We start from the raw sequence: 23555 nt of genomic DNA on the forward strand, positions 1-23555 counted from the left end.
CAAACATGCTTACAAGATTACTTGAGCTATAGCCCATGCGTGTCGCATTAGATTTTCATGTTCTCTTCTCCAGATCTCTACACGCAAACTATTAATGCTAGAAAAAACGAATAGGACCTCTTTTTGTAGGAAATTTAATGTAGTTAAATATCATATTGGGATAAGTTTTCGCTAGAGGCCATGGTATTCCACTTATTAAAGAGAAACTTATAAAAGTGACTTTGAAACTTTTCCCATATTACGTTAAACATAATTATTAACATTGAACAAGCAACAGATTTCTCTTTCATTTTATTTTCAGGTACAGCTGTGTAAAGTTTATATTTTAAGTACAGTAAAACGCAATTGTAAAATTTCATATTCGTTTCAATCATTAACATGGCTGGCTCACTGCCCGTGCTCGTCTAGAAGATCTGTTTCTCAAATAATTGATGAGTAATTCTATTCACAAACCCTTCCCCCATCCTCTTTCTTTCACTTATAAAGTTAAGATGATATTCCAGCATCTTTATGTAGTCGCCACTGTTGCTGTACAAAGGTTCTGATTTTAGTATGCCGTTTCTGAGCTCCTGTGTCGGAAGTCACGATTTATATAAATAAATCCTCAATTCCCACACAGTTAGTATGGCACTTTAATGCATAGATAATGTGATGCAGACATCAGCAAATTGCAAAAGAAAACTATTAATGTTTGTTTGATAGACGGCTCTTTACTGGTCACTTATTTAACGTGAGCAATTCCCTTGCGAATGTGAATTATTTTATGTAAACGAGCAGAAAACAAAGATTTTGCACTTTCTACGACCTTCCCTCGAAACCGAAAGGCGACTGTTTTCTGGAGCGGTTGTGCTGGGTCGTAAACAGGTTTTGGTTCCGTAAATCCGTACTTCCGTCCGCACTGAGTCTGGTGGTCTATCTGTTAGTCTTTATCTGAGCTTGTGGCCACCGAGTAACATTTTTGTATGCTCGTATTTACTGGCCCGTCACACGAATATTGCGACGAGGTTCAAAAAATGGTTCAAATCGCTCTGAGCACTATAGGACTTAACATCTGAGGTCATCAGTCCCCTAGAACTTAAAACTACTTAAACCTAACTAACCTAAGGACATCACACACAGCCATGCCCGAGGCAGGATTCGAACCTGCGACCGTAGCGGTCGCGCGGTTCCAGACTGAAGCGCCTAGAACCGCTCGGCCACATCGGCCGGCTATTGCGATTAGGAAAACGCATTCAGTTAAGAAATTCTAGATAAACAATCTGTCTACATTAGGCAAACAATGAATTTATCATGCAGTCGTGCATAAGTAGTACTTGAGCGGACTTAATATTTTTTCAGGGTTTTCATATTTTTATGGTCCAGGGGCCTCCGTTTCCCTGACCTCACTGAGCTGAAATTTCGCAGGTCCTTTCTACATGGAATGTAGCCCAGTTGGGGAAAGGAGAGGGAAGTGTGGTAGCCAAGAAAAGAAATCATAGCTTTTAAAACTGTCATAAAAGCAACCATAATGATACTTTGAATCTTTTATCATTGACTCGATCAACACCATTCCCTGATATTCAATTTCCAGCTATTTTAATCATGTGTAGTTTTACATGTCAATATTTATTTGTAATGGTTTGTACAATGAATACAGAGATTCTCTTTCAAACGTTTCAAGGTAACTTTATAAGGTGAATTAGTAATGAAATTATAATAGTATTACAAAAGTCAATTGCTATATTGTATTATCACTACAATAAAAAAAAAGTAGATAGAGGAGAATGCATATATTGCAAAGCCATCATAAATGTTGCTGGAGGTTCCTAGGGTAATTTAAAAGCGCATCTTATAAAGAAACACTCCACAGTGCCACTGGAGAGGACGGATTTCCGATCTAGATCTCCATCGTCAACATGTGCTGAAACAAGCACTATGATGTCAACTGCATCTCGCCAGCGATTCACCCTATCCTCTAACTCCTCGGCTTCTGTGAGTGAATCTGTCAGCGATGTTGATTCGCTATCGTCGAACAATCTGATCAGCAGGATGCCTGCATTTGCCACCTTTCAACCAGTTTCAATAGGAGGAGGACAGTCATCTTTGACAAATTTTGTCAGTATTATTAAGCCCCTCCCAATTTATAAAAGCAAAGAAATCAACTTATAGTTACTTAAAATGATTTTTAAGAAATACCTTCCCTTCAGCATTGTGGAAGAATTTAGGAAGTTTGTTTCCCTTCTCTGCTCCAATTACCAGCTTGCAAGTAGGAAAACCCTTTCCACCAGCTTGCTGCCACAGCTACCCAATCAACTGCAGGATAATTTACGAGGAAAACTGAATTTAAAAACAGCAATCGCTCTGACAACTGACGCATGGACTTCCTTGAACAATCAAAGTTTTATTGGAAAACTGCACACTGTATGGATGATAGCAAGAAACTTCATCTGAATGTCTTGGGTTGCCTGGAATTTTCACTTCAGCACACTGCAGAAAACATAGATAATTTTCTACAAAGAGAGGCGACCAACTGGGGAATAAACAACAAAATAGTGGCAGTTGTAACCGACAATGGAGCTAACATGGTTGCTGTGCTCAAAATTTGTAAATGGGCGCACATCCCCTGTTACGCCCACACTATACATTTAATTTTTAAATTGGATATAAAACCATTCGAGAGGGTGGACGAAAAGATTACATGTCTCGTTCAGTATTTCAAACAAAGTTCACTTGCAATGAATAAACTCCAGGAAACGCAAGTGCAAATGAATCTGCCGATACTAAAACTAAAACAAGAAGTCCCCAAGTGATGGAACTCGCTTTTTGACGTGCTAGTATTTGTTTTTGGAAACAAATTGCCCATAATTTCCACTATAGCTGTTCTCGGAAACGATGAACATAAACTGACGCCAGAGAAGAGGGATAGCATAGGACATTCAACTACATCAATTCAAATCTTTTATGAAGTAACTAAAGAGGTGAGCGTTGAGCAAGCTGTGTCATTGCCCAAAACAGACGTTTTAACCTGGATGCTTTTAAACTTCATTTCTACCTTTAAAAATCAGGAAGGGTTGCTCTCCCCCCCCCCCTAATACGTCGTATGTAGTTGGCCAAGCAACGTTACCTTATCCATGATTTTAAAAAAAGGGTTTACAGCAGGAAGCAAGAAGTATATGCAGGCATATAATAGAATCGTGAGTGAAGTTCATCAGCTATTAGCACAAGAAAAAGCTAATGAATCTGCTTCAGTAACTTCCCTTTTCAAACGGACTTCCATCATCATCATCTTTTCCAACATTAACAAATTTTAATTTGTGGAAAGCCTTTGACAATGAAGTGGCAAAAACAATACAAACTTATGATTCTAAGGCTACGGCTGTAACTGAAATGGACGAATACATTTAACTACATTTCTAATATGTTGCTCCTGATGGATGGTGATCCACTGTTGTGGTGGGAACAAAGGAAACTTCTTTACCCACATTTATATTCATTGGCCCTAATTACACAAACACTGATTGAAAAAAGAAGTCGATTGGAGCCATCAAAAATTTCAGAAATTATATTTATCAAGGGCAATATTTAAGTTTGTATATATGTGTTCTAGGATCTATTAAATATTTTTACAATGAAGCGAAATTAATTTATCTAAATAGTCCCTTGTACCAGTTTCACATTTCAAATTCTGTTCGTAATCCTTTGGAGGAATTACAGGGCAGTCTGACTACTTTGAGTTCATTCTAATCTCGTTTACATTTACTCAAATCACAAATTTATTTTTGAGTAGCACATGTTTCGAAAATGTCTGACCCCACTTGAGTTTATAAAATGTAAAAATTTATTCAAATGCTACAATTTTTGTATTATCTGCAATACTTTTTTATTGGAAATGTGTCTGTATCATGAAAGAAAGAGATTTATGAATTTAATTTTAAAAAACTATTTCTACAATTTTAATCCAATAGTCTAAAATATAGTGTTTGTAGGGTACAACACTACTAGTGCAGAGTGTCCACAGAAATTTTTCCACGGAGGGGGCAAGACTCTAAAATAGCCATTCTTGATATAAATTAATTGATCACTTTTGAGATGTGCCATGCCACCAGAACTCTTCGCAATATGATTGATATAGACTCAATATTCGTATTTGTTATGGGTAGACTACTTTAATACACAATACAGGCATGACTCACGATTATATTCTTTGAAGTAAACATCTCTGTGTTATTAATATGATTCTGGACGTGACACATTTCTGAAGTTGATGATCTAATGTTATATCATTTTATGATAGCATTTAACATGTATTCGAGAAAATGGCCAATAAGTTAGGAAATAAAACAGTAAAACATTTAGACAACATATTTTTATCGGGTACTATAACCTATTCATCATAAGAATAAACCTGATGTAAACATTGCACTATACATTCTTCCACATTTGCTGGAGCCTCATTGGATTTCCATTTCACGTGGGAGTGCAGCCAAGCTTTCTCAAGTACAGTCAAGTAGGATAATGAGGGTGTGTTCCGTGCTGTGTGTTACGTGCACATCGACTTACTGATAATACAGGACAACAGCCTTATTGGCACATTTAGCTTTGACGGCACTGGCCAGTCAGCAGGTACAGCTAGCCTGCAGTGGCGTGGCCAGCTGCAGTTCACATGTAAAAAAAAGATGAGCAGCGGAGCAATACAGCTTCAAATGTCATTTAATTTTTAAGCATAATGAAATAATACACTGCAAATCTCCCACAATACGCTCCTTAGACTACTAGTCGAAAAACACGTTATCGTTTTTAGCTAACTTACTATTGTAATTAAAAACAATAATGATGAAAATTCCTGACTTAACCACAGGGTAATCTTTTTGCATAAGCTGTGTGGAACGTAAGAGAATATTGAAGGATTTCACCATATAGTTAATATTTAAGACACTGAAGGTATTAGTTACAGTCAGTTGTCTGGTAATCTCTAAGTTCCTTGCTTATCCGAATCCGAGGAATACATTTCAGTCCTGGAAGTGCTACACTGATAACGAGCCTATCATCAACAGAACCCACGAAGCCAACCAGTCGCAGCATTCTCTCTTCTGTTATGACGAGCCATTCTATATCACGCTAGCGTTCGCCAATGACATGTGGAAAAGCTGCGTGCATTAGTTCCAATACGTCTGGCAGCTTAACAGTCTTGTCACTTCTCGGGCCAAATCCTGCAGCTTGGCTCCAGATCAGTTCTGTTGGGTTCATATTGTAATGGTACAGTAGCAAATGTAAAAATCAGCATTTGTGTGATGTGCTCGATGCTGTGGAAATGGTTGTTTTTCATCCCTCTATGATACATATCTACCCCTATGGTATAAAACGATGGATTTGGTTTTTCATTTTAGCCTTAAAAATTAAATTGATATGTTTTCTTAATTTAAACAACTTTTATGAACAGTCCTTCATAAAATAACGATAATTAACATTTTGTAGTTGAAATGGAAACAGAAATTTCACGTCCAATATGTAATTAGAAACAAGAAGATGAGCATTATTCATAAAAATGGTGGTGAGTTTTATAATTACGACATGTAGGTATTTCAAATTTAACGGAAAAAAATTATACTGAGGAGATTTAAACCAACGCTGAAATAACCGCAGTTAGTCACATTTCATTCTGCTACCGAATGCGCCACACGTCCAATGAGAGTTTCCTCATCAACTGCAATATATACAGCTCTGAGAAAACTTCAAAACCGATTATCTCCATAAATTTATGAAAAACATTAAGAAGAGCCTATTTCTCGGCACTTTTTAACCATGTTCATGCACGTGTTTCACTATGGAACAGAAAGCAGCCTCAGCTATTTTCATACTGCATATTAATAGCGCTACAATTAGAGTAAAACGCTGTAGAGTCTGTGACTGTACAAGATTTTTGAAATAAAAACTATGCAGCTAATTCATGATTAAGAAAAACGTTAATGGCTGTTAATATATTTGAATAGCTTAAATTTCATTCCCCCCCCAAGAACCATGAACCTTGCCGTTGGTGGGGAGGCTTGCGTGCCTTACTGTGCTGGTGCTGCAAACAGCTGAAAGAAAGGGGAAACTAAAGCCGTAATTTTTCCCGAGGGCATGCAGCTTTACTGTATTGTTAAATGATGATGGCGTCCTCTTGGGTAAAATATTCCGGAGGTAAAATAGTCCCCCATTCGGATCTCCAGGCGGGGACTACTCAGGAGGACGTCGTTATCAAGAGAAAGGAAACTGATGTTCTACAGATTGCAGCACGGAATGTCAGATCCCTTAATCGAGCAGGTAGGTTATAAAATTTAAAAAGGGAAATGGATAGGTTAAAGTGAGATATAGCAGGAATTCGTGAAGTTCGCTGGTAGGAGGAACAAGACTTTTGGTCAGGCGAATACAGGGTTATAAATACAAAATCAAATAGGGGTAGTGCAGGAGACGGTTTAATAATGAATAGCAAATGGGTAAGCTACTACTACTGCGTGAAGAGTTTCACATAACACTGAAAGAACTGAGTCAAAACAAGGCCCCGGGAGTAGACAACATTCGATTGGAACTACTGACGGCCTTGGGAGAGCCAGTCCTAACAAAACTCTACCATCTGGTGAGCAAGATGTATGAGACAGGCGAAATACGCTCAGACTTCAAGAAGAATATAACAATTCCAATCCCAAATAAAGCAGGTGCTGACAGATGTGAAAAGTACCGAACTATCAGTTTAATAAGTCACGGCTGCAAAATACTAACGCGAATTCTTTACAGACGAATGGAAAAACTGGTAAACGCCGACCTCAGAGAAGATCAGTTTGGATTCTGTAGAAATATTGGAACACGTGAAGCAATACTGACCCTACGACTTATGTTAGAAGCTAGATTAAGGAAAAGCAAACCTACGTTTCTAGCATTTGTAGACTTAGAGAAAGCTTTTGACAATGTTGACTGGAATACTCTCTTTCAAATTCTGAAGGCGGCAGGGGTAAAATACAGGGAGCAAAAGGCTATTTACAATTTGTACAGAAACCAGATGGCAGTTATAAGAGTCGAGGGACATGAAAAGGAAGCAGTGGTTGGGAAGGGAGTAGACAGGATTGTAGCCTCTCCCCGATGTTATTCAATCTTAAGTCGGGTGATGCTGAGGGAATTAGATTAGGAAATGAGACACTTAAAGTAGTAAAGGAGTTTTGCTATTTGGGGAGCAAAATAGCTGATGATGGTCAAAGTAGAGAGGATATAAAATGTAGACTGGCAATGGCAAGGAAAGCGTTGCTGAAAAAGAGAAATTTGTTAACATCAAGTATAGACGTAAGTGCCAGGAAGTCGTTGCTGATAGTATTTTTGTGGAGCATAACCATGTATGGAAGTGAAACGTGAACGATAACTAGTTTGGAAAAGAAGAGAATAGAAGCTTTTGAAACGTGGTGCTACAGAAGAACACTGAAGATTAGATGGGTAGATCATATAACTAATGAGGAGGTATTGGATAGGATTGGGGAGAAGAGATGCTTGTGGCACAACTTGACTAGAAGAAGAGATGGGTTGGTAGGACATGTTCTTAGGCATCAATGGATCATCAATTTACTATTGGAGGGAAGAGTAGAGGGTAAAAATCGTAGAGGGAGACCAAGAGATGACTACACTAAACAGATTCAGAAGGATGTAGGTTGCAGTAGGTACTGGGAGATGAAGAAGCTTGCACAGGATAGAGTAGCATGGAGAGCTGCATCAAACCAGTCTCAGGACTGAAGACCACAAAAACAACAAATTTCATTTAACATAACTTAGTAATAAGATATCTAATACATAAGTAAGACCTACTTCCAAGTGCGTAACAACACAAATGTACGTGTGCTATGGCTTCTGACCAATCCTCGCGTTTGTGTTTGTTTACATCACTTTATTCTTATGATAAATGGATTATAGTAACGTTAAACTGATACTGAAAATGAAAAATCTGAAGTTTGAAACAATCAGAAGTGAGAATACTTTTTGGTTATAAACAAAATGAATCAGTCATAAAGAGCCTTTGACTAATCTTTCTCGAAAGTGATAATGCAGAAAACAAATTTTAAGGCATAGTGGAATGCACACGGCATTCTCTTAAACAAAACATTGCTCCATGATGTGCTACTTTAAGCTACTGCTGATCACGTTAAGAAAACTGTGACAGGGAATTCGCTCCCATGACAGCTGTGAAACACCTTATATGCAACTCCACAACAATATTTCGAAGAGGGCAGTGAAGGAAGTCGGCACGGCACAGACGAGCGGCTATTTTACGTCTTTTTTTTATCCAAGCTAAAACGGCATGTTCATTGTTATGGAGCAGGCCGATTTACAACGGAATGAATCCCACACTCCACAATCGTGTGTCTGGTGTCAAATTTTGTAATATGATAACTTCTACAATATAATATTCAGTGGTACACACTGGCGCACGAAAAATAGGCTCCAAGTACTAGACTGCCCATAGTCCCCCAACAATCGTTATCTATTGTCTGCAGTTGTTGCTTGTATTAGTTTATTTGTTATTTCTTTACTACCCAATTATTACATGTTCATCTGTTTGTTTTACCTGCTCATAACAGGCAACAAATCGAGCGTAATTGGCGAGCAGTCTGTACTCTGTGCTGGTTTTCTGTGCGCCGCCCTATATTAATTGCCTACCATCCGTCACATAACGCTCCAATTGGCTAAAACACTATTAGTTTTCCATTTTTCTTAAGAACCATATACCACGCATAAATGAAGGGTGAATGTGTAAAAATGAGCGATTCCTAAAAAGGAATGTTCACCAGTGAACTAGTTCCCAAGGATGAACGAGTTTGCCCATCTCTAGTCAGGATGCCACCAGGAAAGGCCTAGAAAATAGGTATTTAATACTTTTTTATACTTTAATATTTTATGCCAAACAGTTTAACCTCAGCAGATACTTTGAGAAGTATTTAAACAAAACTCGCTTTTGGGATGAGCCAATTTCTTATAAAGATATGCTGAAAACTCCAAAGGCGATGCTGCCTTTAGACATTCGCTAGAAATTAGTGCATGTACCAGAAGATAATCTACAGCATTTTGTGTCCATACTTGACTCTATAGACCTGATCTATGAAGATGTAAAGGTCAGTCGTGATAACAGTAATGGCCACAATAGTGCGCCACAGTCAAATCAGCTGCACATGCAGAATCACAGCTCAGGTCAGCCACATGCCTATCATACTGCCCAAGTGATGTCACCTCCTACATTACCTGGTACTGAACACCAGCCACCATATATAAATAATGTCAGAAGAATATTCAATAATCGGTTTCATCCTGGCTATCCAGGAAATGGAGTGGGTAGTTTTATAAAAATAACAGCAACAGTTACTGGATCCACTTAATGCCAACTAGGACAAAGAGGATATGAATAACATTCACCTACAGAATAATAAGATGCCCCATGCTGTGCCTAATACCAGCTGGCAAAATCAATGCCCGTTAGTAAATATTACTGAAGTAACCAATGAGGCACAGCCAGCTACTAACAACGAAATATTTTCAAACAAATTGCGACCTTATTAAGTCCACCAATGATAATTGCTTAATGGGGTGGAGGCAATCACATTACTCTGTTAAGATATAATGATGGAATTGATATAAGAGGTGAATTGGCAGTGGATCAACATATGTTTTCTAGTAACTCACGAGTATTAGTTCAACCTACATTTAAGTTTGTAGTAGGAGAGATTCCTACTTCAGTCATTCTAGACACAGGTGCCTCTGTTAATGTTATATCATAGAATTTATTTAACAATATTAAGGAGATAAACAAAGTGCTGACTTACTAGAACTGCCATATATCAGAACTCTGTGTACAAAATCGCAACTTGTCAGGTGGAAGACACTGGTTGTTGTCGTAATAAGAAATTGAGTTATATTATGCCTGATCCTCATTTTGAGGGGTGCCATAGTGGAATGTGTAGTTTGCATGGAGTTTTTCTGTTGAAAGGACGGAATATTAGTCTTTATTTGAGGAAATGCTATCTTTGCACTGAGAGCAAAGCTGTTGTGGTTGATATCTATACATCTTGGATGTAGAAATTTGGTCTCTGAGTATAGAACTGCAGCATGTTTTCAGATTCATGTGTTTGGTATCATTCGCCATGCTGCAGTTTGGTAAACAAATTTCCATCAGTCTGGAAGTGACAAAGAACTGCAGACTAATTTCTTGTTTTGAACTTTATGTCAATATGTGTTGTAATAGGCTGATGTGGGAGGAGAATCGAAAAGTATTTTCTTTTGATGTTCTAGTGAAAGTTCCTGGCACCCATGTTGTAGTTTGGTGAGAAATGAAATATGAGCATCTACGACTGACACGACTAAACAGCTAAAGTTCAGCATCCAGGTAGTATAGAAATCTCTGTATAGTACAAGCCCCAGTGAAACACTGTAAATATTACCAGATATTAAGATAAATTTAGTGTAACTGTAGAGTACATCTGAAAATAATCAGTGAAAATGTACATCTGAAAATAACTTTTCTGGTCTTTGTGGTCAGAGTGAAAACAAGAAAACCTACATCCATGATAAAGTAATGAAATCGTCTTATCCCAGTTTAGAAAAGCCACTAAAACTAAAAAAATATATTTATAAAGTATTTACAAGTTTCTGAAGAAAAATCAGGTATAATAAATACTTATGTGTACCACATGAACATGAGCGCACACGAAACATTTTGCCAAAAATCTTACTCTATCCCTTGGGCGAAACAAGAGGCTGATGCTCGAGAAATAAGACAAATGCTTCATTGGAATGTCACTGAAACATTTCAGTACCTGTGATGCAGTCCATTACTAGCAGTAGATTAATTCATTTAGTTCCAGATGTATGTAACATTAACAAGATATTTGTGCCAATGTGAGAGCTTAGAGGATCTATTGCAGAAATTTCATGATGTACACTTTCTATCATCAATCTCAGATCTTTCTACATCAGATTCTACTGTGTAACGAATCTAGGTTGTATATGGCTTTTGTCCGTACTATCAGGAGTTACTAGCTTTGCTTGTTTCTGTTTGGACTCTATGTAAATTCTAGTGTTTATTGTTACACTAGAAGGACCTGTTAGAAAAAGCGACACTGTTTGTCGATGATATCTTAATTGCTACTACTATGTAGGAGGAACATCTTGATTTGCTTGATAGAATATTACATCAATATTCACAGGCTGGAGTGACAGTCAACCTACAAAAATCAAAGTTTGGTTGGGAAGAAATTAAATTTCTAGGACACATTACATTTCCTACAGAAATAACATCCAGTTCTAGTAAAACAAGTGCAATAAAGTATTTTCCAACTCCTAGAACAAAGGAGCAGTTAAAGATGTTCATCTGTCTCTGTTCATTTTTTCATCATTATGTTCTGATTCAATTGCTGAATAGCCCAGCACTGTTAAGTTTATTAAAGAAAAATGTAATATGGTTTTGGATCAGGAATAATATTTCGATACTATAGGAAATGCATTACTAATTTCTGAAATCCTTTGTCATCCTGACATGAATTTAGATTTTTGTACTGCAATGGAACCACTTTTTTCTGGACTTGGTTGGCCTGTGAGTTTCTGATTCCTGAGTAAAATAACAGACATGAAGTTAAAATTATTAGTTTTGAAAACTGAACGCTTTCATTAATGTGTGTTTTTTTTACTACTATGCTAAAAGCTCTAGCCACAATATGGTTGTTCAAGTAATTTAGCTACTACAGTTATCATAAACATGCTAAAGTATTTTGTGATTACCAACCATTAAACTTCTTGTTAACCTGTTAGCTACTTCTTGCTAGAATTGCAAGGTGGACAGCATTCCTTCATGAATATGGTTTTGAAATAATGCATGTGAAAGGTAAAGACAATGTAGTAGCAGATGCCTTGTCACATCTACCACAAGGTCTAAATGATATTACTAACTTACCTAAACAAATCACTGATTTCCAGATTCTTTTAATCAAAGACACTCCAGATAGGCAATACTATCTTTATATGTGTGCTAACATGGCTACAATTCGAGGTGCAGATCCTAGATAGAATAACGTGAAAACAAATTCATCTGAGAAACTCCTATAACACTACAAAGAATAACATATAATTCTATAGACATAATGCGCCAAGCAATAACTGGCACGTGTGTGTGTGTACCAAATAGTTGCAGGAACACTTTAATTTGCCTTATTCATTATGTTTGGGGGCACCACAGTGCAAAAAATGTTTGAGAATGCGAAACCTTCATTCTTATTTTCTGAATATTGCATGGGGGCTTAATTAAATAGAATGCAAATAATTTTAATTTTAGTAGCTGTCTGTCTGGTTACGCAGTCTCGTAACCGGTTGGCCCTGACTAGCATTAGTACGCAATCTGACTGCATAGAATAACAACAAAGAATGAAAGGAAATTTCCGTTAACACAATTAATTAATTAAGTCCCCAGCAACTATAAAAGCTACGAAACAACAAGGCACAAGTGTAACTGTTCTGTGTGTGGAAGTGTGATTCAACGTACACATCTGGCACGGTTCTTCCTCAATAAGATAAGGTATTTTAAGCATCATTTCCAATGAAGTAATTAAAAAAACCAGAAATAGTATAATTGCACATAGAAACCAGAATTACACTCTAATACATGAACACAAGCCAGATGCTTTGTTGACTGAACCTGTGATCAAGCAACATTGTTAGTTAGGAAATTTAAAAAAATAAAAAAAATGTTTTTTACCTTCATATATATTAACGAAAAATACACTCTGATCATTACAACATCCCCATTCGAACAGCATCAACTGTCGAGCCCATCAGAACAACTGCACACAACATGCTCACAACTAGTACTGCTATCGACATCCTCTCAACAAGCACAGACTACGGCAACCTCAGAACTACGACTTCCCACAGCAACTTCTGAACAAGCACTGGCAGTGGAGGCGGCGGAATAAAACTCTTTGGCGCAATCTCTGGCGCTGTGACTCAGTGTAGCCACCTTTCATATGCCCTTCCTCCACGGGCTAGAATTCGATGGTATTTTTGCCAGCATTGGTGGTGAAAATACCACCAAATTCGTCCAAAAAAATAAAGACAAAAATAAAAGATAATATTAATAAGTAAATATCACATATCTAAATAAATTTTGGCTTTGCACTGACCTTTCAATAACCTAATATAAAATACAGTAGGGAATACAAATGTGATTTACATAATAGTTTACACAAGTATCATTCAATCAATGGCACCAGCAATGACGAATAGGTGTTGGTAAGAGTCTTATAATACACAAAAAATCAGTTTATACAAATATTCACATAAAATCCTTTCAATAGTTCAATAAACAAGTAGCACTCCTCAGACTAGTTGACAGTCCCAGCAGTAGTACCCAGCAATGGTCAACAGGTGCAAATAGCAGTCTCATAACATTTCATCAGCAGTAATTAAACAGTTCCAACAGTGGCACCCAAATATGGCGAGCAGGTGCAGACATCAAAACGTAACATCATTTCAGTAGAAGCAGTTCCATTAGTGGCACCCAGCAATGTTGAACAGGTGCAGACACCAACAAGTGACATTATGTCAGTAGAAGCAGTTCCATCAGTGGCACCCAGCAATATTGAACAGGTGCAGACACCAACAAGTGACATTATGTCAGTAGAAGCAGTTCCATCAGTGACACCCAGTAATGTTGACAGGTACAGACAGCAACAAGTGACATTATTTCATTAGACTCAGTTCCATCTGTGGCACCCAGCAATGTTGAACAGGTGCAGACAGCAACAAGTGACATCATTTCTGTAGAAGCAGTTCCATCAGTGGCACCCAGCAAAGTTGAACAGGTGCAAGTAACAGTCCATAATATTCACTATCACTAATCAGACAGTTCATCAGAGTTTATCATCAGAAATTAAACATCTCCTAGTGGCACCCATCATGTTGAACAGTGCAGGTAACAGTCCATAATATTCACTATCACTAATCAGACAGTTCATCAGAGTTCATTAGCAGAAATTAAACATTTCCAAGTGGCACCCATCATGTTGAACAAGTGCAGGTAACAGTCCATAATATTCACTATCACTAATGAGACAGTACATCAGAGTCTATCAGCAGAAATTGAACATTTCCAAGTGGCACCCACCAATGTTAATATGTGAAAGCACGGACAACAGTTTGAAGGCACACACAATTGCTTTTACAAAATTATTATTAGTGCTCTTACACTAAACACACAAATTATAACAAACACACAAATGATATCAGATAATTGTCATATTAACTGTTACAAATACACAAATACCAGTAAACCTATAATATTTATAGGTGCAAGCCACAACAAACAAGTAAAATAATCCAGAATGAGATTTTCACTCTGCAGCGGAGTGTGCGCTGATATGAAACTTCCTGGCAGATTAAAACTGTGTGCCCGACCGAGACTCGAACTCGGGACCTTTGCCTTTCGCAGGCAAGTGCTCTACCACCTGAGCTACCGAAGCACGACTCACGTCCGGTACTCACAGCTTTACTTCTGTCAGTATCTCGTCTCCTACCTTCCAAACTTTACAGAAGTTCTCCTGCGAACCTTGCAGAACTAGCACTCCTGAAAGAAAGGATATAGCGGATACATGGCTTAGCCACAGCCTGGGGGATGTTTCCAGAATGAGATTTTCACTCTGCAGCGGAGTGTGCGCTGATATGAAACTTCCTGGCAGATTAAAACTGTGTGCCCGACCGAGACTCGAACTCGGGACCTTTGCCTTTCTTTCAGGAGTGCTAGTTCTGCAAGGTTCGCAGGAGAACTTCTGTAAAGTTTGGAAGGTAGGAGACGAGATACTGACAGAAGTAAAGCTGTGAGTACCGGGCGTGAGTCGTGCTTCGGTAGCTCAGTTGGTAGAGCACTTGCCCGCGAAAGGCAAAGGTCCCGAGTTCGAGTCTCGGTCGGGCACACAGTTTTAATCTGCCAGGAAGTTTCAAGTAAAATAATATTTAGGAGATAGGTCGGTACCAATTATTTGGGATTAGGAAGGGAAAACACACAAAACACACTCACTCATCTTTCATCCACATTAATTACTACTGTGTAATTGAATAGTGTTAACTGTGTAAATGCAATTCTGTCAAAGATTCGATGTTCTACATGTGTATCAAGTAGTAGTAGCAACAGTGTATAACAGTCAATAATAGTTAGTCAACGTAATAGTCATCATGTCAAGACCAATGTTTGCCAAGCCAAATCAAAACGTACAGTTGCTGAACAACTGTCAGTGTGCCTCTCTCCAAAAAAAGTATATACTGCTTAGTGATTTAACAAAGTGTGTGTGTAGACGATCTTCCTTCCACTTATGTGTTCTAGTCTGCCATCTTCATCCTCCTTGTTCCATATAAACCAACAAAAAAATATGCTCCTCACTTACTTTACCTCTTATCCACCAAAACTCCAATAATCATCAGCATCACATAAACGTAATACTTCAATAATACCTCTTACGTCGATACATATAAACCTTATCATCAATATTATTTACCTTACCTCTTGTCCACCAAAACTCCAATAATCATCAACTTCACACAATCTCAATATCCTAATAATACCCCTTCAATACGTCGATACATATTAACCTTATCACCAACATCATTTCACCTCCATAACAACTCTTTCCTCTAGTCAGTCTCCTCGAACAAGTACAGATAAAATCCTAGTGCAAACTTCAATTCATCATCCCATACAATCCGAAGACACAACGTCCACACACAACCTCTGTGTAATCCATCTGACCCAAATCTTCTACTCATTATGAATTATAAAATACATTTTGGTTACCTTGTCCATCATTAAATAAGAGAAATGCATACATGACCTCTAACAGCCTTTAGTTTGAATAACTTTCAGTAAGTAAGTACGAGTATGGAATGTGACTGATCGTAATATTTCACAGTGTGTACACCACTTCAAAAATCATGGCAAAACAGAAGCAAACATGTGGAGTAATTTTTTTTTGTCAAGTGTCACTGCTGTTTAAGTTGCTCACGAAGAATGCAGTGTAATAACTGTCAATGGTCTAAACCTAGTGTTGGTATGTCACGTCGTTAGCTTCCTTCCTGTTAGCATACATTTATACAGCTTCCATAAAACCTCCAGCTCATATGACTTCAATGAAGTTTCTTGTACCAATGTCGTTCGTAGCATTATTGCAGTTCATTTTCTTATCTTAAAATATAAGGCACTGAGCGTAAGCAAAACATGCAACAGCGAGTAAATATACCAGTAGAGAACAGAATGTCAACAAGTGGATGTAGCACAATCCCTATAACGAGGCTCTACCAAGCGAACAATCTATAATTAATACCATAGTGTGACCTAAACTCCATGTTCATACACCGTATTTCAGCATTTCTATATACCAAATTAAAGAGTAGTTATGACAACAAAACAGAAATGCGTAAATATGCAATCCAAATGCAAAGCAGCAAATATGTATCTTACATAATAAACAGGTCATTAGCATCATATCAGCATAAGCAAATAAATGTTCACATGTAATCTTAATAAGTAAACATGAAGGCGCAAGCAGATAAATCACAAAGTATAACTTACATACATAACCACAGTCAGTACAATTAATCAGATGACAATTATAATTTAAATAAATAAGCACAGCAAGCACATAATTTAAAAAAATGTGACATCAGTGAAAAAGCGTAGCAGCCATGCAATGCATAATATACACAAATAACAATCCTGTTCATTAATCAATCATTGTCAAAATCAGTTAATGTACGCAAGCACGTCGATTCACAAGTAAATTCATAGAACATGAAATTTAGCACAAAGTATGAATCACGTAATTCCGAGCAGCAAATTACGTCTAAAGTACGTACCTAAGTGGAAATATGTTACCTGAAAAATAAACTCAATTAATAGTTACCTTTTTAGTTTATTAGTTTCTTCTTCGAAATTGCATTCTTCCTGAAATTTTCTCGATAGCAAGTCCTCTTAACGTCGGACACACACAGAATTTACCTGAAGTTCTTAAATATTTTATACAACCGTATCCTGAAAAATACTGAACGTTAATAACATAATTTATCAAGTCTCTATAGCTTTATACTGAACTGAATCAGAGAAATTAGACTGTGTATTTGTTTACGGCTGTCAGTGCATTCGCACTGAGCGCTCGATCAGCTGTAGGTACGCGTGACGTAGGAAGTAATTGTTTGCTGTCAACAACTGCCTTGTGCGGCGCGCAGACTTGACTGTTGCTTTGAGTATGTCCCGCCGCCGGAACACGGCGCGGTATCCTTGTATTCTCCGTGTGTTTACGTATAACTGGTGGTTTCTCGAAAGTATGTCATTCCACAAAAATTTTAACGTTCGATATGTGATGTATTCCCTTAGAGCGCCGAGATTTAAGAGTTTCTAATTCGACAGTGTTATCATGAATAATTTTGCGAACTCTATATGGACCGCTATAAAGCAGAAAAAAATTGCGACACAAGCCTTTTCCTTTGTGAGACAAACGATGAGACTTAATTAACACCTTTTGACCAACTGACAAGGTTTTTAAACGACCAGGACGTTTAGCTGATTTCTCTCTTCTAGCAGCCACAGATGCAATATTTAGCAGAGCCAGGTTCACAACTTCAGAATGCCACAGTTTCCGTGTAGGCGGAAAAGGAACTTTTTCAGAAATGCGATTTGTCGGTGCTTTATTTTTTAATATCAATGTAGGCGGTAAAGAAGTTGAATCATTAGGGAGTTCATTCAGAACGTTCTGAAAAATATGAAGATACTGATCCCATGTTCTGTGATTCTGATGACGATAAAGTCGACACAATTTATTGATTTCCTTCATCCATCTCTCTGAAGCGTTAGATTGAGGGTGAAAAAGTGAAATGAAAATTTGTTTAATCTTATGACGCCGTAGAGTATGAAGCCAAATTTTAGAGCGAAACTGGGATCCATATCTGATATAACCTTATCAACATGACCCACTTCTTGAAGAAAATGTTTGATGAAGGCATTAGATACTGAACGAGCTGTTGCTTTGCGTAAAGGTGTAAAACACACATATTTTGATGCCAATTCCACTGCTACCAAAATGTATGCAAAACCATTAGTAGAACGAACCACTGGCCCGAACAAATCGACTGCAGCCATCTCCTTTAATTTCGCTGGAATGATAGGAAACAATGGTGCTCTGTGAGAAATAGTTGGCGGCTTAGCCTTTTGACATAATTTGCATTTGGCAAGAACAGATCGAATACGTTTTTCCATATAATTGAAATAGCAATTTTCTCGTAATTTATGAAAGCATTTTCTGGGACCAAAGTGTGCAGAACTGAAATGTGTATACCAAATCAATTTATTAACCCACTCATCAGGAATGCAAACTAATTTATGAAAGCATTGTGATTCTGTGATTCTGATGACAATAAAGTCGACACAATTTATTGATTTCCTTCATCCATCTCTCTGAAGCGTTAGATTGAGAGTGAAAAAGTGAAATGAAAATTTGTTTAATCTTATGACGCCGTAGAGTATGAAGCCAAATTTTAGAGCGTAACTGGGATCCATATCTGGTATAACCTTATCAACATGACCCACTTCTTGAAGAAAATGTTTGATGAAGGCATTAGATACTGAACGAGCTGTTGCTTTGCGTAAAGGTGTAAAACACACATATTTTGATGCCAATTCCACTGCTACCAAAATGTATGCAAAACCATTAGTAGAACGAACCACTGGACCGAACAAATCGACTGCAGCCATCTCCTTTAATTTCGCTGGAATGATAGGAAACAACGGTGCTCTGTGAGAAATAGTTGGCGGCTTAGCCTTTTGACATAATTTGCATTTGGCAAGAACAGATCGAATACGTTTTTCCATATAATTGAAATAGCAATTTTCTCGTAATTTATGAAAGCATTTTCTGGGACCAAAGTGTGCATAACTGAAATGTGTATACCAAATCAATTTATTAACCCACTCATCAGGAATGCAAACTAACCAAACAGAGTTGTCGACCGATTTTCGTTTAAAAAGAATATCATTGCGAACTAAATAATACTGTCTAATCGCTACGCTTTCCTTTCTCCTCTACTTCTCCTTAATATCCTTCCAGATTGGATCCTTATTTTGCTCCTTAGCGATGTCCTGGAGCGAAGACGAAATAAAATTTTCAAACGCAGCACCTTAAATATACATCAAACAATAATTGTTTTCTTTGCAGTCCTCCTCAGCACTTTGTTTCAAACCCATAGGTGCACGTGATAAAGCATCAGCAATAATATTTGAAGAACCCTGTATGTAAACAATACTAAAATCAAATTCCTGTAGATACAGCGCCCATCGTGACAATCTTCCATGTGTTAATTTTGTTGACATAAGAAATTCCAGAGCTCGATGATCGGTGTAAACCTTAGTGTCTGCCATACAAAAATATGCCAAATTTTGTGAAACCCCAAACAACAGCAAAGGCTTCAAGTACCGTAATCGAATAATTCTTTTCTGATTTAGAGAGAACATGACTTCCAAATGCAATAGTTTTCTGCACCACAACGCCGTTTTCTTCTATCTCTTGAAATAAGTGTGCACCTAGGCCTTTGTATGATGAGTCCGTCGCCAAACAAAAATCTTTAGATAATTCCGGATGTGAAAGAAGTGGAGCAGCAACTAAAGCATCACGAAGTTGTTCAAATTCTGATTGAGCTTCCTCATCCTAACACCAAATAGAACTCTTTCAAGAAAGTTCACATACACGAGGTGTGGCCAAATCGTCCAATCTAACAAAGCGTCTAAGAAAATTACAGACACCAAGGAAACTACGACCATCAGGTTTTGTAGTAGGAACAACATAATTACGAAAAGCATCTAGTTTCTCTGGATCAGGAAGAATACCTTCTGTAGAAATAATATGACCAAGAAATTTCACTTGAGAACGACCAAATTCTGATTTTTCCAAGTTCACTGTAATGCCAACTCTTGCAAAAATACGTAATAATGAATCCAAAATTTTGTTATGCTCACTCCAAGAACGTTTAGCAATAAGAATATTGTCAACATATGAAGTAATATTGTCACGAATATAAACAGGTAAAATTTCGTTTAAACTACGAATGAATGCTGCAGAAGATACAGTAAGTCCAAACGGTAATTTCCGAAATTGGTAACAGTTACCAAAGGCTAAAAAGGCAGTGTATTTTCTACAATCAGGGTGGAGTTCTATTTGCCAAAAACTTGCGCGCATATCAGTCGTGGATAAAACTTTAATTCCATGGAAATGTTGAAGAAGTTCATCTAAATTTTGTGGACGGTCAGTTTCAGGAATGATGATATTATTTACCTGTCTGGAATCCAGAACCAAACGAATTGACCCATCCTTTTTAAGAACGACATGTATTGGGCTGGTATAAGGACTGACTGCCGGCTCAATAATGCCTTGATCTAACATGTATTGAAGTTCACTCTTAACCTTGTCTCTATAAGCCAAAGGAATAGCGTACGTTTTTCCTAGAAATGGTGTGTGTTCTTTTACTTTATATAAATATTGTAAGCCTTGTATAGTTCCTGTGTGATGACTAAATACTGTAGCATGTGAAGTCAAAATTTGGTGCAGTTCTTCTCTTGCAACGTCATCTGGCACTTCAGCTTTCTTAACCTTTTCATTAATTAATTCTTCGCTATTAATTATATCATCCATCGCGTCTCTGTATCTATTGTCGTTGTCATGAATGAACACATTGTCGTCATAATACTCAGCGAAAACATCAGAAGAAAGAAACCTTAAACATTTTGTGTCTGATTCAGATTTTGTTAAACACTCGAAAAATTTCAAACATTTCGGCATTCCGGCAACAGTCAAATTCACACTTCCTTCTTCAAAGTTTAAAATTGCCTTATGTGTGTTAAGAAACTTCATACCTAATATAATTTGTGTATTGAGTAATGGAACAATAATAAAATTAGCAGAAAATTCGTATCCTTGACAAATGAAATTTAGGTTGGTCTGTTGTTTGACTTCCACACTCTCTCCAGAAATAGTTCGTCGAATTGTAGTTTTAGAAACAGGTAACACAGGACAAGCAATAGTTCTTACACATATACTAAAAACTGATTCACTAATAACATTCAGTGGGCTCCCAGAATCTAAAACCGCAGTGAACTTAATCGTACCCACACATACTTCAATAACAGGATGTAAAAATGCGTCTACATTATTTTCCTTTTCGTCTAGCAAAATGTCTCTCATGTCTTCCAGGCGTACGTAGTGTAAAGTCGTAGTGTCATTACTTTCTGAACCGTCTATATTGCTGCCAGAAGCCGAAGCTACAAGTCATTGTCAATTGTTTGCGTCACGTCTCTGATTATTCGCGTCATTTCGCGGATCAATTTCTACGATTTGCACTTGTCTCTCTGAATTTCTGTCACGCGGAGGATGCCAGTTAGGTCCCTCCTGTCTGTTACATGTGTCTGTTATAAAATTTTCTGTTTTCCTGGCTATCTGCATGACTACTTCTTGTGTAATTTCGACTGTCACTTCCGAAATTACTGTTAGACCTACTACCCTGGTTATTTCTGTAGTAAGAATTTCTATTATTGTATGAATAATTTCTGTCTTGATGATACTGATTACTGTTTCCGTATGATTGATCATTCCGGTAGGAATTTCCGTTATTATAATTGTCTGTGTAATTTCTGTTAGAACGTCTGTTCTTGTCATAAGGCTGGTATCTATTGTCCTGTCTGTTTCGTCTGTCATTCTCAAAATTACCCATATAATGTCCGTTCCGATCATTATCCCTTCTCTCTGAAAATCTATTGTGATTATCGTTACTGAAAAAATTACAAGAAGTCCCGTCGTCGTTGTCATACTCAAGGTCTTGTAGCAAAGTCTTAAAAGTCTCAATGTCGTCTTTACATCTTCCGGCTAAAGCAATTTGTCTTATTGATTGTGGCAGCTTAGTTAAACAAATGCGAATTAATTCAGTCGGGCTATAAGGGTTGAAAAGGAACTGATTCTTTCGAATCATGTCTTCAAAATATTCTGCCGGCGTGCGGAACTCCGACTGTTTAAAATTACGCTGCATAATAAGACTATGTTTGACTCTGTCTTGCGTGTTTTCGGACCAATATGCCGATAGAAATGCATGATAAAAATCATTTAAATTATTACAATCTCTAGTAAGTGCGCGCATGCGCGTCGCCAGTTCGTTTTTTAAATATCCACACATAAATTCCAGTTTGTGACTTAGTGGCCAATTTGGTGGAAGTGCGTACATAAATTGATCTAACCATGAACATGGATGTATGACATTCTTAGAATTGCGAAAGATCTTAAATTTCCGAACAGTTAAAAAGTGTTTATAGTCAAAGTTTTCGCCTCGTGGCGACAAAGACCTACCGCGTCTGTCCCAGTCCGAATGTCGATTATTGTCAAGTTCGCGCGCCTGGCGCTCTCTTGTTGCATCTCGTAAATGAAATAAATTATTTTCTTCAAAGCCCTCTGCTATCTGTGATTCTAAATTTCTTCTGCTGTCTTTTCCTACGATTTCGCCTTCAGTTTGTTTGACTTGCTTTCGTAATGCCTCAAATTCCATTTTAACGCATTCATTAAATTTTCCCTGATTTTAAACATGTTTATTTATTCTCTGGTACTCTTCTGTTTCTGCAAATGGCAATGGAGCTGTATCATCTGAATCTCTGTCCCCCTGTAAACTAAGATTTGTCAATTTATCTGAAATCTCCTCAACTCTTTCCGATAAGTCACCTATTTTTTCTTTCTGTTTATTTACGTCTTCCGTAAGTGTCGCGACTCGTGTTTCAGTATTGACACATTTAACAGTTAACTGTTCATATTGTTGCGTTAGATTATTTATTCTGTCATTTGGTACGGATTCCTCGATTCTCTCAAATATTTCTTCCTTATCGTGTGCACGTTGTAAATTTAACTCTGAAAATTTTTGTACTATCACGCGATCTCTTTCTTCCTGTTCTCTATCCTGATCCTTTAGTCTAATTTCTATTGAAATTAATCTATTATTGTGAGAATTCAAAATCAGTTGTACTACTTCTCTAATTTCTTTCTTTAATTCATCTTTCATATTTTTGAAACATGTCCCTATTCTTGAGTCTAACCGTGTTTCCATTGTTTCCATCTCTGTTTTAATTGTTCCTATTTGTGAGTCTAACCGTGTTGCCACTGTTTTTAATTCAGATCCTAACTGTGATCCCAGTGAGTCTAACCGTGTTTCCATTGTTCCCATATCAGTTTCTAACCGTGTTGTCAATGTTCCCATATCTGTTTTTAATTCAGATCCCAAATTTAATGTTGCACTCATCAACTGCTCAATATTAACTGGTTCGAAACTGTTTTCGCTCCTAACATTTCCCGCAAAACCAACTTCTTCCATCAAAGCTGTAAAGCTATCTGTGTTCAATACTATTCCAGAATCTTCTGTCGTTAATCTCGTATTCTGAAAATTTTTTGATTGTGAACAGTTTTGAACTGCTTATTAAATTATTTTTTACTTCATTATTCATCTTGCTGTTCTCCTGT

This window comes from Schistocerca americana, chromosome 1, assembly GCF_021461395.2.
Source record: "Schistocerca americana isolate TAMUIC-IGC-003095 chromosome 1, iqSchAmer2.1, whole genome shotgun sequence".
Lineage (NCBI taxonomy): Eukaryota > Metazoa > Arthropoda > Insecta > Orthoptera > Acrididae > Schistocerca > Schistocerca americana.